The 20,567-nt window shown below is 36.6% G+C and overlaps 1 long non-coding RNA gene across 1 annotated transcript in view; it reads right to left on the reverse strand.

The window, feature by feature from the left end:
* LOC116657101 overlaps positions 1-17,569 on the reverse strand; it is a 38,352-nt gene extending 20,783 nt beyond the window's left edge. Inside the window, exons 1-2 of the long non-coding RNA XR_004312076.1 lie at positions 17,524-17,569; positions 11,348-11,431 (exon numbers count right to left, since the gene is read on the reverse strand). This is a non-coding gene — a long non-coding RNA (uncharacterized LOC116657101). The remainder of the gene's footprint in view (positions 1-11,347; positions 11,432-17,523) is intronic.
* Between the last annotated feature and the right edge of the window lie 2,998 nt (positions 17,570-20,567).

A 20,567-nucleotide genomic window follows, 5' to 3' on the forward strand; every position in this document is an offset into this window, starting at 1 on the left:
GTATAAATTTACTTAATGTTTATCACGTATTATATTCCATATAATGTACCTTTTGTAATTTTCAGAATATTTTTATCTTCCACTCCCCTTTTTTTCCATAGAAAAGAGCTCCCCTTGACTAACACTGTAATGACTCTGAGTTTTAACAACGGTGCTAATAAATTTTAGGAATGCTAGAGTCTTGATGGAACATAATCTTTTTCAGCATGAAATTGGATAAAAAAGGATGCTATGATTTTATAATGATGATGATTATGACAACTCCTACTTGTGTTTATACATTTTAAGATAATTTTCTATAAAGAATCTCATTTAAACTTCGTCTAATGATATTTTGTCTGGAAGTGCCTGCATATTCTCCTGATAACACTATTTTTATTGTAATAAAGTCTTACGGCATGAGCTGGGAACAGCATGGTAATGTTGCTATTGCTATCCAAGTAATTACTATTTAATAAAGATGAGAATTAATTGCTCCAACATTACTCCATGCCCATTACTCCTTTCCCAGCTTTGAATGTAGGATTCCTGACTATATCCTGCTGTTTCTTATTTCTGAGCTTCAATATACATGAGGAAAAATGGACAGAATTAAAAGGGAGAAAGACAATTCCACAATTATAGTGCTTGATTTTAATACTCCATCACAGGAATTGATAGAAAAACTAGACCCAGAAAATTAGTACAGACATGGAAAATTTGAACAACACTATCAACCACCTTTATCTGATTGATATTTATAGGAAACTATATCAGGAAGTGCAGAATACACATTCTTTTCAAGGTTTCATTATACATTCTTAAAAACAGACCATAAGCTAGGTTATAAAACAAGTGTCAATAAATTTATAGGAAATTAAGAAAACAAAATACATTTTCTGACTGCAGAGGAATTAATATAAAATTAATAACAATATAATATCTAGGAAAACATTGAATATTTAGAAATTAAACAATGTACTTCTAAATAAATCATGAGTCAAAGATACCGCAGAGGAAACTAGAATATATTTTGAACTATATGATAAAGAACATATAACATGTATTTGTAGAATGAAGCCAAAACAGCATTTAAAAGATAAAACTTTAAATGTTTATATCAATGACCCAAGGTTATATATCTACAAGAAATTAGAATAAGAGGAACAAAATAAACTCAATGAGAAGGAAAAAGACTAATGATAAATTCAAATCAATAAAATAAAAACAGATAAAGAATAAGGAAAATTAACTGATCAAGAAGTTGGTACTTTGAAATGATCAACAAAATCAATGATGCCCTAGGTAGAATGATTATGGAAAAAACAAAACACAAATCAGCAACATCAGGACTTAAATTTTTATTACAGAGCACACAGGCATTAAAAGGAAAATATAATCTTATAAACAACTTTATGCCAACAAATTCAACGAACTATACGAAACTGACAAATTTCTTGAAAAATACAATGTACCTAAACTGATACAGGATGAAACAGAAAATTTCAATAACCCTATATCTCTTAGAGAAATTAAATACATTATCAAAGACCTTCCCACAAATAAAACACCCTCTAGGTTTAGATAGTTTCACTGGTGAATGGTATCAAACACTCAAGGAAGATATAAAACCACTATTATATAACCTTCTATCAGCAAGGAGAGGAGAGAATACTTCCTCACTCATTTTATGAGGCCAGCATAACCTTAACACCCAAATATGAGGAAGACATTATTAAAAAATAAAGGAACATTGATGCAAAAATTCTTAGCAAAAAATAAATTGAATGCAACAATATAAAAAGGATCAGATATCATGACCAAGTAGGGCTTATTCCAGGAGTGCAGGATTAATTCAATATTCAAAACTTAACTGAGGTCTCTTTTTCCTTGCCAGGCCTAAGCACTCCATTTATGCGAAGAGAAAACTAAGACAAGCAGGTGGAGGGCTTGCAGGAGAGACTCAGCTACATCAAGTGATCTGATTCAGAAAGTTTTCTCCCCCCCCCGGCTCAAAACTCCTTCTTCACCTGAAGACACCAAGGCAGCAGGGGCCACCAGCAGGGAGATCACGGCCACATCCATCCTTCACCAAGAGACGTCTGGTGGCTTGGCCAAGGTAAACATCTGCCCCCTCAGATAGCACCGGAGGCACCAGGACCAAGTGGACCAAAACAACAACACAAAGTCTCTGAAAATTAAACTGCCATTGAAACCACAGCCTATAAAACTAGATAAAGACCCACACGCTAAACCTAAACAAGGTGACTGACTTCTAAGATAAAAGATTTACACAGAACCCACAGTCTCCTAATAAAAGAGACAAAATGTGCAGAATACAAATGAAAAATCACCTAAAATACAGAGAACCAAGAACATCAGAAGTTGAACGAGAAATGACAACCAACCGACACCAACACTGAGATAAGACAGATTTTAAAGCATCCATCACAAAAAAAAGTTTTTGACAATCAATTACAAATTCTCAGATGGCTATTCTGACTAGTGTGAGGTGATATGAATAGCCATCATTAAAAAGTCTACAAATAAATGCTGGAGAGGGTGTGGAGAAAAATGAACCCTACTATACTATTGGTGGGAATGGAAGTTGGTGCAGCCACTATGGAGGACAGTATGGAGATTCCCCAAAAAACTAAAAATAGACTTACCATATGATCTAGCAATCCCATTCCTGGGTATATATTCAGAGAAAACTGTAATTTGAAAGGACACCTGTGCAGGTGTCCTTTCAAATTACAATGTTCATAGCAGCAATATTTACAATAGCCAAGACATGGACACAATCTAAATGTCCACCAACAGATGACTGGATAAAGAAGATGTGGTATATTTATACAATGGAATGTTACTCAGCCATAAAAATGAATGAAATAATGCCATTTGCAGCAACATGGATGGATCAAGAAATTATCATATTAAGTAAAGTTAGTCTGACAGAGAAACACAAGTATCATATGGTATCACTTATGTGTGGAATAAAAAAAATGATACAAATTCTATTTATAAACCAAAACCAGATTCATTTCTACCCTCAGAGTCCCAGAAGAAGAAGAGAAAGGGAATGGGGGGCTGAAAGAGTATTTGAAAAAGTCATGGTTGAAAACTTCCCAAATTTGGCAAAAGCTACAAACCTACAGATCGAAGAAGCTAAGCTAATCCTGAATATGATTAACCCAAAGAAATCCATGCCACAACACATACAGTTAAACTCTGCAAGCTAAAGATACAGAAAAGAATCTTGAAGGTAGCCAGAGAAAAACAACTGCATTATGCATAGGGGAACACCAATTCAAATGACAGTAAATTTCTCATCTGAAATGTGGAGACCAGAAGGAAGGATCACATTATTTCTGAGGTGTTGAAAGAAAACAACTTTTAATCATGAATTCTAGATCTGGTGAAGCTATTGTTCGTAATTAAAAAGGGAAATAAAAATATTCTTAAACAAAGAAAAACTAAAAAAAAAAAAAAAAAAAAAAAAGTAGATCAACCCTTAAAGGCTGACAAAGGAATTTCTTCCAACAGGGAGGAAATGATAAAAGAAGGAATCTTGCAGTATCAGGAAGAAAGAAGGAAGAATGGGCAGAGCAGAAATGTGATAGACTATCCTTTTCCTAATGACTTTAATAAATAATATTTGATAATTGAAATAAAATTTCTAACACCATTTGATGTCCAAAGCAATGATATTCAAAAGTGGGGAAAGTAGAGGAATCTAAATGGAATTAAGATATCTAAACTCAAAGAGGCAAAATGTTGACACCAGTATATGTCACATAAGTATGTTAAAATCACCAGAGTAACCATTATAAAACCTATGCAAGGATATGAATTCAAAAACACTATAAATAAGTCAGGATAGAATCCTAATAAATATTCCAGTAATGCAAAAGAAGTCAAAACTAGAAAAAAAAAGGAAATATGAAATCTAGAGGAAACAAATAGAAAACAAATATAAAATAGCAGACTTATGTGATAATACAGCAATTACCTTAAATGTAAACGGTCTTAACACACCAATGAAAAGAGGTTGATGTAGTGTATAAGAAAGCATGACCTAGTTATTAAAAAAAAATCACTTCAAATCAATGACATAGGTAGGCTGAAAGTGAAAGGATGGAAAAAGTTTTACCATGCAAACAATCAATAATAGCAGGAGAGACTGTATTAATATCTGAAAAGGTAGATTTGAGAAAAAGAAAATTACTAGAGACAAAGAGGGACACTACATAGAGATAACAGTGAATCCACTAGGAAGACATAATGATCCTGGATGTGTATGCACCAAACAACAAGCCTCAAAGTACACAGAATAAAAAGTGATAAAGGTGAAAGGAGAAATAGACAAATTCATAATTTTATCTCCTCTTAGCATGTGCTACACATTCTATTTCAATAACACAATCAACCAATAGGATCTTATTGGTGTACATAGAACACTTCACCCCAAAACAGCAGTAAAGTCCATGGAACATTCACCAAGATAAGCCATACCCTGGGCCTTAAAACAAACCTCAACAAATTTCAAAGAATTGAAATCATACAGAGTATTTTCTCTCACCATAATTTGAATCAAACAAAAATTAGTAATAGAAAGACAATAGCAAAAGTCCTAAACATGTGGAAATTAAACAACACACTTCAAAATAATCCTAACTCAAAAAGGAAGTCTCAAAAGAAAAAAAACCTTAAAGAAAATGAAAACATCAGAGCAAAATGTACGGAATGCAGTGCTGAGAGGAAAATTTATAGCACTAATTCTTAAATTAGAAATAAGAAAGAGATCTAAAGTCAACCAAATATTTCTACCTCAAGAAATCAGTAAAAGAAGCACAAAATAAATTCGGAGCAAGCAGGAGGAAGGGAATAACCAGGAAAGCGGTAGAGAGCAATGAAATTGAAAATAGAAAATCAATTTTTAAAAATCAATGAAAAAAGAGAAAGCTAATTCTTAAAACAATCAAATGGATAAACCTTTGATAAGATTGACAAAAATAAAAATATATAAGAAAGAAACCCCTGATTTTAGGAATGAAAAAGGCGATATTACTACAGATTCTGCAGCCACTAAAAAGATAAGACACTACCATGAAGAACTTTATCCTCATAAGTCAACGACTTAAAAGAAATAGACAAATTCCTCAAAAACCACAAACTAACGAAATCTACTAATATGTAACAATCTGAATAGCCCTAAAATATTAAAGAAATTGAGTTCATAATTTTAAATCTCCTGAAAAGAAGTCATCAGGCTCAGATGGTTTCACTGGAGAATTCTATGGAACATTTGAAGAAGAATTAACCCTAATTTTATACCAGAAAATAGAAAAGGAAACACTTCTCAACTTATTTTATGAGGCCAATATTACTCTGATAACAAAATCAGATAAAGATAGTACCAAAGGAAAAAAAAAAGAAAGAAAGAAAAAAATTACAAAACAGTAGCTCCCATGAACTTAGATTTAAAAATCCTTCACAAAATTTTAACAAGCCAAATCCAATAATGTTTTAAAAAAAATCATACACCATTACTAGTGGATTAATTCCAGGTATGAAAGACTATTTCAACATTTTAAAATCAATCAATATAATCTACGATATCAACAAACTACAAGAGAAAAATCATAATATATATGTTTTAAATAAAATATATTTATAATATGCATGAAATGTATTTTATGTGCTAGCTGAAGATAAAAAACTAAAATTTAAATTCCACAGTAGTCCCCTCAAACTCAAAATTCTTAAAAATCTACTAATGCTATCCAAGACTTTTACAATGAAAATATTGCTGAGATTTTTGAAGACCCAAATAAATAGCTATCTATATACGATGTTCATCAGTTGTAACATTAAATTTTGTTAAGATGTCAATTCACTCCAAGTTGATCTATAGATTCAACACAATCCCAGTCTAAATTTGTCATTTTTTCAAAAGAAATAGACAAAACAGTTTTAAAAATTAAGTGTAGATGCAAACTATCTGTAAAATTAAATGTAGATGCCAAAGCATCTTTAAATGTAGACGCCAAAGCAAAAATAAAAATCATTAAACGTAGGTGCCAAAGCAAAAGTAAAAAAAGAACAAAGTTGGAGGCCTCACTCTTCTTTGGATAAGAGAGCTTCTGTGCTATTTCTATTAGAGTGTTCACCACATTTTAAGGTAATTGTTGTTAATATAATGCATGCTCCTTGAGGACAGGGACCATATCTCCATCATCTCTGTCTTAATCCTCTCTTGTCTTAACACATGTTTTTAATAAACAGTGCTGAGCTGGTTAAACGATAATGGTCATTTTATATTTATATGATTTTATTTTGAGAAATAAAGAGACACTGGGTATCTAAATCATTGAGCATGTGGGTAGGACTCTCTGGTGATTAACATCAGGAATGTAGCCAGCTCTTTTTCCTTCCAAGAGGCAGGTCCAGAACCCTGGGTCTCTGGTTTCCATTTAACACATGGGGAAGCCCCTGGAGGATATTCAGTGAGTTTGGTCTTACATCAAGGAACTATTTGGAGTCTGGCTTCAGCCAACCTTAAGTTTAATTATTCATGGTAAATATTGCTTGCCAATTGACATCTTTGTTTATATTGAATCTGATGATTTCAATCTTTGATTGCACGTGGCTTTTCTTCCTTTAACATTATGTATCACTCAATTCTTCAAGGTGAAACAGAGGGACCCCTTTCAACACTTAAGGTGAGCTCCTTAGTTCTGGGCAACATCAGCCAACGAATTTTGTATCTTGCCAATTCTCTAATACTTTATTCTGTGGACTTTTATAAATAGCTTTGACAAATCCAAAAGGCCATCCACTTTCTCTTTACAGAAGTTGCAAATTGGTATTGGTCCATGTGTGAGTATTTCCAAACATTCCTCCTACCCAAAGTTGTTTATTTGCACAGAGCTTTGGTCCAGTTCAGTGTCCATTGAGATTATTCATAATGACTTTTGAAATCATCTGTTTTTTGATTGTTTACCTCCAGGAAACTTCACTGCATACTGCTGAAGTCATCCCAGACAATGCCTGTTTTTCATTCCATTAAGTCATTAAGAACAGCACCAAATCAAGCACGAGATGCTTTTTCCATCTGTAACAAACAACGATGCTCCTATTTGATTATCTGTGTTTTTCATTCTCATATTTTCTGACCACGAAGATTTAAACAGTGTGAAAGTAATGCAAAACAAATAACCTGTTCAGACAAATCAGTCCAACGCTGTATTCTGAGGGTAATTGTGGAGGACAAAACGAGGCACAAGCATTAAATTATCAGGTTCAAATTCATAGGTTTCACCTACCTGCAGATAGTCCACTGGTAGTACCCAACCAGTCAATGTTTATTGAGCATCTGTAACATGCCACGTTAAGTACTACGAGGATTCCAGAGATGAAAAAGGTAAGGTTCCTGGACATACGTATGCAAATCAAGCCAAGAAGTATACGACAAAGGTCGATAAAGATGTGTGAATTAATGCTATTGGAGTTAAATCGGGAATGTCAAAAGTCTAGCCTCCAAATGGCTAGGCTTACAAGATTTCATGGAGGAACATGGTATTTGAACTGTGACTTAAAGAATGGATAATAGTTGCACAGGCAAGGAAGGATATGCCTATACATGAAATGGCACATGCAAAAGCACAGAAGTCAGAAAGTCAGAGGGGGTCAAATCCATCTGTCACAGGCTATGTGCATAGTCTTCTGGTCAGCAAAACTTCTGTATGACAGCTCTTCCATTCATCACGGTGAAGTGATGGGAAGCAGTTGATACGCTTGACCAAGGGTCACCTCTGTACAGAGGCCATCTAGGGGTTTCTTATTAGAGGGAGTAGTTATTCTTTTTCAAAGAAAGCTTACTCACTCAGTAGAATCCAATCCATATGTAAAGGCTTTTATCTTGCACACATATACTGATTATCCATTTTCTCCCTGTTGAACAGGATTGAGGGAACGAGGGCATGATCCTGCTTTGACCTAAGTGGGGTCTTGTTAGGTTGAACCCAAAGGTAAAGGGCTTTCCAAAAAGTGAGGTTTATGATTGGTGCTTGATCTAAATACCAACTTTGAGAATTACAACGTTTCTTAAGTAAGTTTGGATTAAGCTAATATTAACATTAGGTTGCAAATACTGTAATTACACCTCAGCTATGGCCATTAAGGATGGGGAAGAAATGTACCTGGTCTTGTACTAAGTGAAAAGTAGATGCAAAAAATTAACATGTAATATTTGTTGAGTACTAAGTACTTGCAAGGTCCTGAGATAAGAGTTCACATACATTGTCTCAATCCTTATAACAGCATTCTGAAGTAGACAGTATCATTTCTATCTTACATTTGAGGAAATTAGTGCATGGTTAATTAACTTGACCAGGGGTCCATAGCTGGTAGGTAGAGGAGCCAGGATTTGAAGCCAGGCAATGTGGATTCAGCCCATGTTCTCAACTGCTGGGCTAAGTGCAATGGGGATCATAATGGTGTATCTCTCAAACCGTTGTTATAATCATAACAAGAGTTAATATATGTAAAGTGCCTTCCTCAACATCTGGCGTTTAGTAACTACTCAATAAAGAATAAAAATTATTATTGGAAGATGAAGTTACTTGCCCAGAGTTGCATGTGGCCAGATTGACTAAAGAGCACCATGCTTTTAACCCTTATAATACTGTATAGATATTCTTGACTTTACTATAATTATGTCAGCTTTTATTGTTGTTTTATTTAATTTTGTTTCAGAAAGCTTAACTTGTTGCAATATTCGACAGGCCAGGCCAGGCCAGTAAAAGTAAAACTTGAATTTCATGTTAAACGTGTACAAATCTAAAATGAACTCAATCACTGTGACTTAAGCCTTTAAAAAAACATGTACGCTAAACCCATATTCCTAGCAGTATTATTCACTTTAGCCAAAAGGTGGAAGCAATCCAAGTGTCCACTGATGAATAAATGCATAAACAAATGAAATCTAGACATTATGCTAAGTGAAATTAAGCCAGCCAGAAAAGAACAAATACCGTATGATTCAATTTATAGAAGGTACCTAAAATAATCAAATTCATAGAGACAGAAAATGGGGTGGTGATTGTCAGGGAATGGGGGGAGGGGAAGTGGGGAGTGATTGTTTAATGAGTAGAGAGTTTCAGTCTTAAAAGATGAAAGAAGTTCTGAAGATAGATGATGGTGATGGTTATACAATGGTCTGACTGAAGTTAATGCCCCTGAACTGTACACCGAAAAATGGTTAAAATGGTAAACTTTATGATATGTACATGTTACAGCAATATAAAAAATCATCTATACAAAGAAATTGAATTCAATATATTCAGACAAATGCAAAAAGCCTCTTGGTCATCACAATAAAAATGAGGTCTTTTTGAAAACAGGTAGAAGTCATTTCCCTTCTTAAATGCGTTGTGAATGTGATGATAAAATTTTTGTTTATTTTAAATATTGAAACATATTAATTGAAGCCTTCAGTATTCAGCTGTTGAATACTGGATTTCGATAATCCTCTTCTCTGCTGTTTTTCTGATGTTCTCATTTCTAAAACCTAATTCTCCTGGGGAATATGCTACTCCTTTTCAGCAGATGAACAGCTTCTATAATTTAAATATTCAAAAATATAAGGCAGCTATGGGGTGGGAGGACACAGTACGGAGATGCTATTATCTTGGGGACACCATATTAAGAATAAATTGGGTTCTTCATTCCCTTCTGGAAAAATGGTTGGGAACTAATATTTTTGAGAACCCATTAGCATCCATGGTTTGAACAACCATGCTGAGAACTTTGTATATATTATTGCATTAATTCTTACAGGACCCTCATTTCTAGAGAGGAAAGAGTCTTGCTGCTACATTGGTCAAGGAGTTACCTTTGTGGTGCAGGATCCAGGTGCTCCCAAATGAAAAGAAAATCAAGAGATGGAGAGAATCAGTTCATCTACATCCTTGGCTCCTTGATATTTTGTGCCTAATGGTTCTTTGTTTTGGAGGCTGACCTACGCACTGTAGGGTGTTTAGCAGCATCCTTGTTCCCCACTTGATATACACGATATACATGTTTCAGGGTTGAGGCTTGGAGGAGAGAAGGGAGCTAGACTACAAGAGGTGGTGGAGTGGGCATTGAGAACAATTTTGGGGGATAGAGAGAGAAAAAGGAGAATCTTTGTAGCTACTGCTATAGACACTGAATGAGAGAATCCCCCAAAGGATTTTTGAGAGTTATTTAAGCATGAATTTTCCCCTTCACAATTTTCTCAAAAGTTTGGATCAGGATTTGAGTTGCTCTGAATTGTGCTTTTTTATCTGGTTGCTGTTTCTTTGAATATGATTCTGTGTTGAAACTGGACCACATGGTAGGGGTTTGTATAGATTTTATATGGGTTACACTCATAACGGTCTTCTGAATTCACATTATCCTCATTTTTATAGATGATGCCCTGACCTCTCTGAAAGGTAAGATTGTACCTGTACCATTCTGCCTTCTTCTGCCCTTTGCCTTCACAAAAGGGACCATGTTTAATTTTCTCAAAATCTTAAAAAGACTAGTATGAAAAGACACTTTTTTTCTCTTTTTAAATGACGTCATATCTTACATTCAGAGGTAGTTTAACATCTAACCATCATATGATTCAGAAAGGTTTGTCTGCAAGTTTCTTATTGCTGCTGTCACAAGTTACTACAAATTTAGTGGCTTAAAACAATACAAACTCACTATCTTACAGTTCTGGAGATCCACCATCAGTCTCAGTGGGCTAAAACCAAAGTGTCAGCAGGGCTACTTTCTTTTGGAGACTCTAGGGGAGATTCTGTTCCCTTGCCATTTCCAGCTCCTAGAGTCTGTGTGCATTCTTGACTAATAACCTCGCATCACTTCAGTCTCTGTTTCTTTTCTCATATCTACTCCTCTCTTTGACCTGCCTGCCTCCTTCTTAATCAGGACACTTGTGATTGCTTTGGGCCCACCTAAATATTCCAGGACAATCTCTCTATTTCAGGATACTTAATCACATCTGGCAGTCCCTTCTCCCATGCAGAATAGCATATTTGCAGGTTGCAGAGATTAGGATATGGACATCTTTGGGGGCCATTTCTTCTACCTCCCATAGCAAGGGTGTAAGAACTTGCGCTATGTGTGGTCTCAATCTGATAACACATTTGAATCGTTCCATCTTGACTTGATTTTTTTAACGTGACATTCTTAGGCTTAGCTGACATTTAATTTTCACACTGGAAAAGTGGTAAGGATTAATTGAATTATAATAATTTTGATTGAGATACTGGTAAGAGTTTTAAATACAAACTCAAATTCCTCTTTAACTTCATTCCTACTGTCTAATTACCAGGTCTGTCCAGAAGAAGAAAGCAGTGGCTGTAGATATTCAAAGATCTTCCACTGAAGATGGAATGGTCTTCCAATAGTCTTCCTGAAACATACAGCATGTGTAATAGTTAATAGTGTATGCGTTAAGAGCATGGACTTGCAGTCAGATTGATAGTGTGTTCAAATACCACCTCTGGCACATGTTGAGAAAAGCCTCTGTTTTCTTGCCTGAAAGGAATGATACTGGTGCCTGTTGCATCACAGGGCTGTGCTGAGGATTCAAGGAAAACCATGTGAAATGCAGACTCAAGTGCCTGGCACACAAGACCACTTAGTAAATGGGAGCTAATATTTGTCGGACTGAATTATTACCTACTAACAGGTAAGACTGTAAAATAGACTTTCTTTACCTTCCTATGCTCATGACTACTTTAAGGAGATTTTCTTAGGAAGAGCTCACCCTTCCTCCTGGAAGGGGGCAAGTAGGGGAGTGAATGCTTAAATGTTACAGGTTGTGTGTGTGTGTGTGTGTGTGTTGATAAAGATGCTTTGGAACTAGATATAGATGGTGGTTGTAAAACACTGTGAATGTATTAAATGCCAATGAATTGTATACTTCAAAATGGTTAAAATAGTGAGTTTTATGGTATGTGTATTTTACCTCAATTAAAAAAAAACATGGGATGATCTGAAGGGCTTCTTTCTTCTGAAATTTAGGATACATGGATGTGAGGGGATGTGGAGATATTTGCACTGGAATTTGGGGCTCTCAAGCTAAGGAAATCAGAAATTTAAAAGTATAGGAATAATGCCTCTTGTGTCTCTTCTGTTTATTTTTTTCTATTAAAGTGGAATAAAATTAAATTTAATATATTATTTAAAAGCAATTGAAAGTATCTGATTTTAGCAAAGTATTTCTATCCATTATCTAATTTACCTATGTAGCCAAGCTTGTCTCTGTACATATGCAGAAAATTTACATAATAATGTTCACCTGATGGAAATAATAGTAATTTCTGGATGGTGAAATTTGTGTGGATTAAAATAAGACTTCCTCTTATTTTTCTGCATTGTTTGGATTCTTTACATTGAACATATATCATTTTTATGAACATCACTGTGTGATTTTTCTTCAGTCAACCAACTAGCCTAACAAGCATACATGGAAAATGGAGGCAAATAAGCCAAGATGTAATAACAATTAATTCTGGGATAGATACGGTCCATTGTTATTTCTTTTTTCATTCTTTTTTGGGGTACTTTTTCAATTCCCAAAGTAATATTTTAAAAACACATAAAAGAGAGAAACATTAGGAAAGTTGTCTAATATCACAAAGCTGCTAGGGGTGGAGATGGTGGGAGTTCAAAATCAGATTTGCCTGACTCCAGAGCTCAGTTCTCAGCCTTGAGTTAATCTTGCCATAAGTAATATGGTTTTATTTTTCAAAAATTTAACCTAACTGCATTTTCCTCCTGGATTCTAACTACTGACTGAGCCCTGCATGCGTCCTTCAAAATGCCAAGACTGCAGAGGAGGGTATTGTCTGTGCTACCTCTTAAGAACATGAAGCACTCGATCCATTTCAAGGAAATTATCCACCTACTACCAAAATGCCCAGAGATGGAGCATCTGCTGTGTACAGGGCAAAAACAAGAGGCGTTGATCACAGAATCTGAATCTGAAGTTTTCATGGATTAAGATGCCCAGCAGCCTACTGCAGTGGGGGCTCTGTGGTAATGAGACATTAATTTGTTCATGTATCTGCTTACTCACTGTCTGTCGAGTTCCTGGGAACTATAAATGTTTGATGTCTGATTATCACAAATGTACTCCTTAAGACATTTTTGGTTGCAAGAAGCAGAGACCAAGTTAAACTAAAGAAAAATGGAAAGTTTATGACAGAAATACTGAGTGATTTTTGCAGGATTCAAAGAGAGAGATACATCTGAATCTTAGGCACAAAATGGCACTAGAGATAGGACTTGGTGGCTTAGAGCAAATGCTCTGAGGACAGATTGTCTGAGTTAGAATCTTTGCTCTGACATGAGCCCTCTCATCTTGAACAATTCACCTAACAACTCAGTGAGCTCATCTGTAAAATGGGTATAATGATAGTAGGTTCCTCAAAGGTGGTTCTGAGTGTTAAACAGTGATGCTTGTAAAGGACTTATCACAGTGCCTGCTACTTACCAAGCACTCAGTAACTGTTAGCTCTTTAAGTCTTCTTATCATTACAATATGTCACTGTAGACTTGATTTCTTAACTTCCTAGTCCATATGGTTAAGAAGGATCACTCAACCCTACTGATTTTATATGTTCCTGGTCTAGCCACAGGGAACAAATTAAGTTGACATTCTCTTGGTTCCCAAGCCAAATTTCTAGAGAAGAGCATTTGGTTTATTGGAATAGGCATCCATTCCTGGTCTAATAAACTAAATCCGGTAGGCAGGGCTAATCATGGCTGCCAGGAACCCACTGTTGCAACCACGTGGATAGAGGAAAGGGGTCAGGTGGTGGACACTGGCTAAACTGGTATACAATACACCAAGGAAACCTCTAAATGTGCTCCTCTTGGTGGCATTCAATAGGAAAAGGGAAGAATGAAGCAGACAAAAAAAGTCTTTATCTTGGTTGTTCAAAGAGTATCTCTGTGAATTCTTATCTTTCTTCTTAAAAACAAAACAAAACAAAACAAAACAAAATAGTGTTCTTGGATTAAACATTTCAGGAAGGAGACTGCAAATTGCCATGGAGATGATGGAGGAAATTATACACTTGTTCCTTTTTTTCTTCTTCACAGCCTATGCATAGGGATGGACTGAGGTATTAGCCTCAGCGCTTTTTCCACAGTGAACTGAAATGTTTTAACAAAATCTGCCACTCTACTAGCAATAATAGACTTCTACATGCAAGTGTTAAAATCTTTTCATTGTAATAGAGTCAACTTTACTAAACACCAGGCTACATTTGCTTGTCAAGGAAGACGCCCTGCACCAAGCTGTGAAACTGGATAATTTTATTCAAATTTGTGGGGTTTTTTTAAGGATGCCTATCTTCTAATCTGGTTTCAGCTTCCATTAATAATTAACTAGGTCACAAGTATCTGTTACTTGCAATTATTTGGTTGCAAGTAACAAGAAGTCAAACTTGGATTAGCTTAAACAATAAGGGTGGGGCAAGCTTCAGGTACAGGTTATCTAGTGGCTCAATCGGGGCCGAATTTCTTTTTGTTTCTCCATACTGTCTTTCTCATCATTAGTTTCATTTAAAAACTGACCTCTTTTATGGCCACAAAAGACTGGCAGCAGGAAAAGGCGCCACACGTTTCTATTTTAGCAGAGAGGAGAAAGAATTCTCTTGGTAGCTTACACAGAAAATAGAGGCCACTTCTTTCTCAGAATTCCTCCAAAAAGCCATTTACTCTTGCTGGGAGAGAAGGAAACACTGGCTGACACAAGCCAGTCAGGGCCTGTCCTTGGATTCTTGGGAGAGTTCAATTCCAGCCAAGCCTCATGACTGAGAAGCTTGAGGTCTTATTAAAAAGGAAGAAGGCTAGAAGGTATGTGGGGGAGGCAACCAACAAATGTTCTCTCCAAAATGCTTCTTTTTATTTCAAGTTACACTCATTTTGTGTCCTTCCCTAGATTGCAATGCAGTATAATCTTTTTGCCAATTTTGGTGAGTGTGGCTAGACGTCTGGCTTTAGTTAGAGAACTGCCTTAGGAATAAATTAAGAGGGTGGGCTCTCACTTTTCCTGCTGAAGACATCCAGACATCAGAAAGATGAGATTAGTTTTAATTCATTAAAGCAGTGTCTTTATGTTTAATGAAATACTATGCAGACCTATCTTCATAGTTGGAAGGGAATCATGCTGAGACATCTTGATTCTGGATTTAAAATAGTTCCAGCCTGAATACCAAGTCCTGTTCCCATTGTAAAGCTACTAATTATTTAGGCATTGGTGAGCACTACCTTATCTCATTGTCTATCAGCAGCTAAATTTATGGTGAAGCCTGAATTACTTGAAATTATACGTATTAGGAACGTCTGTAAAAAGGAATGTTGAGGGTGGGTAAACGGCATAAGAGAGGCAAAAATCAATTTGGGTGAAATATGGAGACTGACTACTTAAATGATGTGTTTTATGGCCTTCATTGGTTCCCTTTGATCAAATAAAGCAAATTTGAACATCTGAAAGAGTGTGGCTGATTACCAGAGGAAAACAATATGTCAAGATAATCATTCCCTTTACACTACTTTTTACTGGTGACCTGAATATTTACCAGGATCTAACGTCCCCATTTGTCTTGTAAAGGCTTTTGAGATCTTCCCAGTGTTAAATGCTGAAGTCCCATGGTGTCCAGAGAAGTCTATTACCATTCCCAGTAAGCCTGAATATTGATATAATCAAAGAAAACTATTCACTGTCATTAATTTAGCATATTAGGGAGCATCATAACACTTTGTTCCAAAGTATCTCCAAAAGCTTTATCTCATTTTTCTCACATGAAAGGCCCCCCAGAAAAGTAAAAAAGGAGTTAAGCAAATAGTTAAAATAAGTCTTTTTTTTACATTAAAGAACTTTAAGCATTTTTCTGCCACAGCTCTTTGACTGCTGTCCTTAAAACTCTGATTTCTTATTCATTCAGATGAATACATAGAACTTGTTGAAAATTGCTCATATGTTTCTTCTTTTTTTGTATTTTCTGTTTTTTAAAATATGATAGTCAAGTGAACCTGTGTAATAAAAAAATGAATGTTTTAAAAATTATTGTAGTTCTGTGGATGAAAAGATACAGTCTTTGAATTATCCTGTAGTACTTTATATTAAATTTTATTCTGGAAGTGTTGTTGCATCACACAGGTAGAATTCAGAGTGCAAATCCAGGTGAAGCCTGGCTTGTAATACAAACTCTCAGGGGAGATATTTCCTGTTCACCCAGAACTGTTTTCTTTTGGTTCCTTTCCATGCCAAGGTTTATTTCTCCCTGCTTCTTGCACTGAGGGTGTAGCCTGTTTGGGTATGTGGGAACTCCAAATCAGCACCCCTCTGCACCCACAACCCCATCCCTGCAGGAACTCACTCTGACCTGCTGTCAGTGCCAAAATTTTAAGGTCCCTAGTCCCAGAAGAATGTCTCCCAGGAGCCCTGGTTTTCTGTTCTTAGCCTCCGGAGGATCTGTCTTTCCATTCTAGCCCAGCGAAGCACTTAGGCAGATGTTTTGATATTTTCAATCTGGCTTTTTACTTGCTTCATTCAGGAGTGTTATTTATCTAGTGTCTGCCCTGCTGACATGAAAGTCCTGAATTGCTTTCTAAAAACGGTCTCTCAAAGATGTGTTTATAAATAATATAATTCTTGGATTTGTGAGGTTATATACACTTAGGAATACTTTTTAAATCTTAGATTTCTCTGTCTTTGTATTTATTTTTAAAAACGATATCAGGTGACCTCCACAATCATCTCAAACTAGCATTGCTGAAGTTGGTTCTGGTTCTTGGTTACTTATTATTCAAATTTTAAATATTTCAGTACATGTCCTGTAATGAGAGACTTGGTAAGGACTCAAATACATGGCGAATCTCTTCTTCCTGGTGGATAAATATTTGAGAAAATAAAAACTTACCTTATATTCATGCATGTGTGGTGCTCTTACACCAACACGCACTAGGAATGCCCTACTCTCTGCAGAGGTGGTCTGTATGGGTCTTAGTCTCTACTCAAAGGCCTTGAGTTTCTTGAGGCTAGGAGCTGCCTTACTTGTTTCTGTGTCTCTTATGGCCAGCACCTTAGCTGGCTTTTGCATGCAGCATGCTTACAAAATGACTGAATGAAATAATTGGTGGCCTTTGAAGTGTTTCTTTCTTCCCGCTGTGTTTGGATATCCTTGACTATTTCCATTTTATTCTTCATCAGTTTTGGCCATAGTTGGAGTCAGAATTTCCATCTGCTCAGGGAGTTATGTGCTTCCCCTATCATCCATACATAAGCTTGAGAGAAAACCGATGGAAGTAGTAAAAGATGCACCTATCTTGGCTGAGTATAACTTTTCTCTTTTTTCCAGCAGAAGTAGAATAATTTACTGTTGCCACACTCTGTGGAGCCCCTGCACTGCCTCCTTCCCTGTTTCAGGGATTAAGAGCTATACATTTACAAGATCACTTGCTGAGGGCAGTAAGTCCCACACTCACCTTTGCATCTAGTTGAAGCCGATTAAAATGCTTTGCAAGGCTGGTTTATTATTCTTATTCTATTCAGAGGGTGGCCCATAGTAGACAGCCATGATTTAGGATAAATGGATGAGTCCACATGCAGAGAGAGAGAGAGAAGAGAGAAGAGACAAGAGAGGAGAGGGAGGGAGAGGGAGAGAGGGGGAGAGAGAGAGAGAGAGAGAGAGAGAGAATGAATTAGGTTTTAAAGTCCTGGCAACAACAATAAAAAGTTTTAATCCTAGTACTGCTATACAGTAGCATATTGAGAACAAGCGAGTAGTTTCATTCTTATTTTCATCAGGGCTAGTAATAATAATCATAATGTTCTTTAATGTTTACGATCCTTGTGCTAGGAGATGGGCTGAGCACTTGGCATATGTCACCAATTGGGCTCTCCAGAAGCAGATGCTAAGATGGAGTTTGGGGTGCAAGATATTCATTAGGGATCAACACTGCACAAGAAAGGAGGAGGAGGCAGGACTGGGCAGAGGAAGAAGGCCCCCCCCCCCGGATTCTCAGCCAACCTGGTGGAGAATTCGGAGATGAGTGTTGGACATCACGGTATCCTGCATCAGGTTCAAATAGCCCAGCCTCTCTATACACGTGCCTCACTCAGTCACAAGGTACAGATGGCCCCAGAAATGACATGACCTTGAGGGAGGGGCTTTCGGCAGCTGAGGCTAACTAGAAAGAACTGACACCTGGAGTGTCTGCTGCCTGCACTCCCTGCAGCTGGATAGGAAGCTCTTCCTTGAAAGAGGCCGTGGGCAGCCCATCTCCATGCTCACTGTGGCATACATTATTGGATTTATTAATCAGCACAGCAGCTCTGTAAGCTGGATACTATTAATCTTCTCATTTTTCAGATGAAGAAATTGTGGCTTGGGGGGTTAAGTAGCATGTCCGAGTGGGGGAGCCGGGTTATATATCTAGATCTGCCTGACTCCCCAGAACTGGGGCTTTATTAACCTAGATTACATTAACCCCAGGATTGAATATTTATCAGATTCTCAGAACCTCAGATTGGGAGCAGACCATACATTTCCTTGCTTAAGTCAAATTCTAAGGCTTAAACCTCTCAGTGAGATCCCTTCTCCTACCACCATCTATCCTTTATCATTTTTGCACTTGGACACAAATGGATGATTAAAGTTGGGGGTTTAGGGGAAGGAAAAAAAATGTTAAAAATAAATACACAAAAAAGAACTTTTAAGAGAGGAAATATGTGTCTCAAATCCCAATCAGAAAGACACAACTCCTAAATGACCTATTTCTGCTTATTCTTCATCATTCCAAAACTACACCTGGAGCACCAGTTCTACACCATTTGTCAATGGGGGGGTGTTGACAATGCCATGGGGAACAACAGGAACAAAGTCCCATCCTCATGGATCTTATTTTCTGGCTTGGAAGGCAAATGTTAAATAATTACAACATGGATACATTTAATTAGAATCTTAATTTCTTACTGTGGCCTGTGAGGCACCATCTGGTCTGGTCCTTAGGTATCTCTCACCTCATCTTCAGCCATTCTCCCTGTTCTTACCAGCACAGCCATGGTCTTTCTTATTTAGCATCTTTGCTTTTGCTGCTTCCTCTGCTCTTGCTCCACATCATCGCTGGATGGATCTGTCTCATTATTTGTGTCTCAGCTCACATGTCAATGCCTTGGAGAAGACTTCCTTGATCATGCTGTCCCATCATCCGGGTTTAGGTACTCACTGCCATACAAAGTTAGTTTCTTTGTTTATATAGCTTCTTGAGAACAAAGACCCTGCCCATTTTATGCAAGCTTATATCTCCAACACCTAAAAAAATGGTCTGGTACATAGTAGATAAGCAATACATTCTTAATGAGTGAAGGAATGAATGAATGATTATTACATGGCAGGGAAATGATGTAAGCTATGAGAATCCTTAAAAGGATCAACTACCTGATTAGGGGTCAGGTACACACTGGACATATTGTGTGCATATGATCTTTTTCTTCAAGTCAGCTATAAACTCCTAAAGGCAGGACCTTACTTTATGCACTCTGAATCTTATTCTGCCAGTACATAGCATGGTGTTTTAAATTCTGAAGGTGCTCACTAAACTAAAGCTATTCAGCATTGAGATTCTGGAACAGAAGCTCTATAACTTTTGATTCCTTCCATGGTTGAGCTTCTCATAGTTTATGCCAAATATTTAGTTGCATATCTGTGACCTTTGTCAGTGAACCTCTTGGAATCTTATTCTGCTGTGTATCCATCACAGCCTAGCAGAGTGAATGAGTGAGTGCCTTCGAAGACTACTTTTTCCTAGTTTCTATGCCAAAGAAGTCAGCCATCAGTATACCATGTACACAGTGTGTAGCAACTGGGAAGTGCTTAACAAATAGTTGTTGAGAGATTGAATTTTGCAGCCTGGTGCAGCCTAGAGAATAAGTTTGATGTGTTTATGATGAACAACTCATGGTGTTATGTTTTAGTGAGAGGTAAGGAATTGGTTCAGGGCTATCGAGTGACTCCAAGCATCTTCATGCCCCTTTGCTTCTCAGTTTCCCCATCTATGAAATTATGTGGCTAAGCTAAGAACTGATATGTCAGGTCATCTGGATTTCAATCTTGAGTCCACAATTACTGGCACCTGTAAGCCTTGGGCAAGTTCAACTACTCTGACTTCTAGTGTCCTCATCTCTGAAGGGAGAAATAATAGTTCTCACCTTCTAAGACTGTTGCCAGGAATAGGATACAAAATGTAAGGGGATGCCAAAAACTCAGAAGTAAAGATAAATAATACTTAATGCTATATTTTAAAAAATCAAACTTACTGCAAAAATTTATGATTAACAACATATCAACATTTTCAATAAAGATATCACCAGTAGCAGTACTGTGCCAAGCCATAAATAAAAGGCAAAACTAAAAGGGACTACATGAGACCATGCTTGTAAGGTACTTAGCACAAAGCCTTCCAATAGTAAGTACACAATAGATGTAAACCAGTACTATTAAATAATCTCCAAGTTTTCTTCTATTATA

The sequence above is a fragment of the Camelus ferus genome, chromosome 17 (assembly GCF_009834535.1).
Source record: "Camelus ferus isolate YT-003-E chromosome 17, BCGSAC_Cfer_1.0, whole genome shotgun sequence".
Taxonomy (NCBI): domain Eukaryota; kingdom Metazoa; phylum Chordata; class Mammalia; order Artiodactyla; family Camelidae; genus Camelus; species Camelus ferus.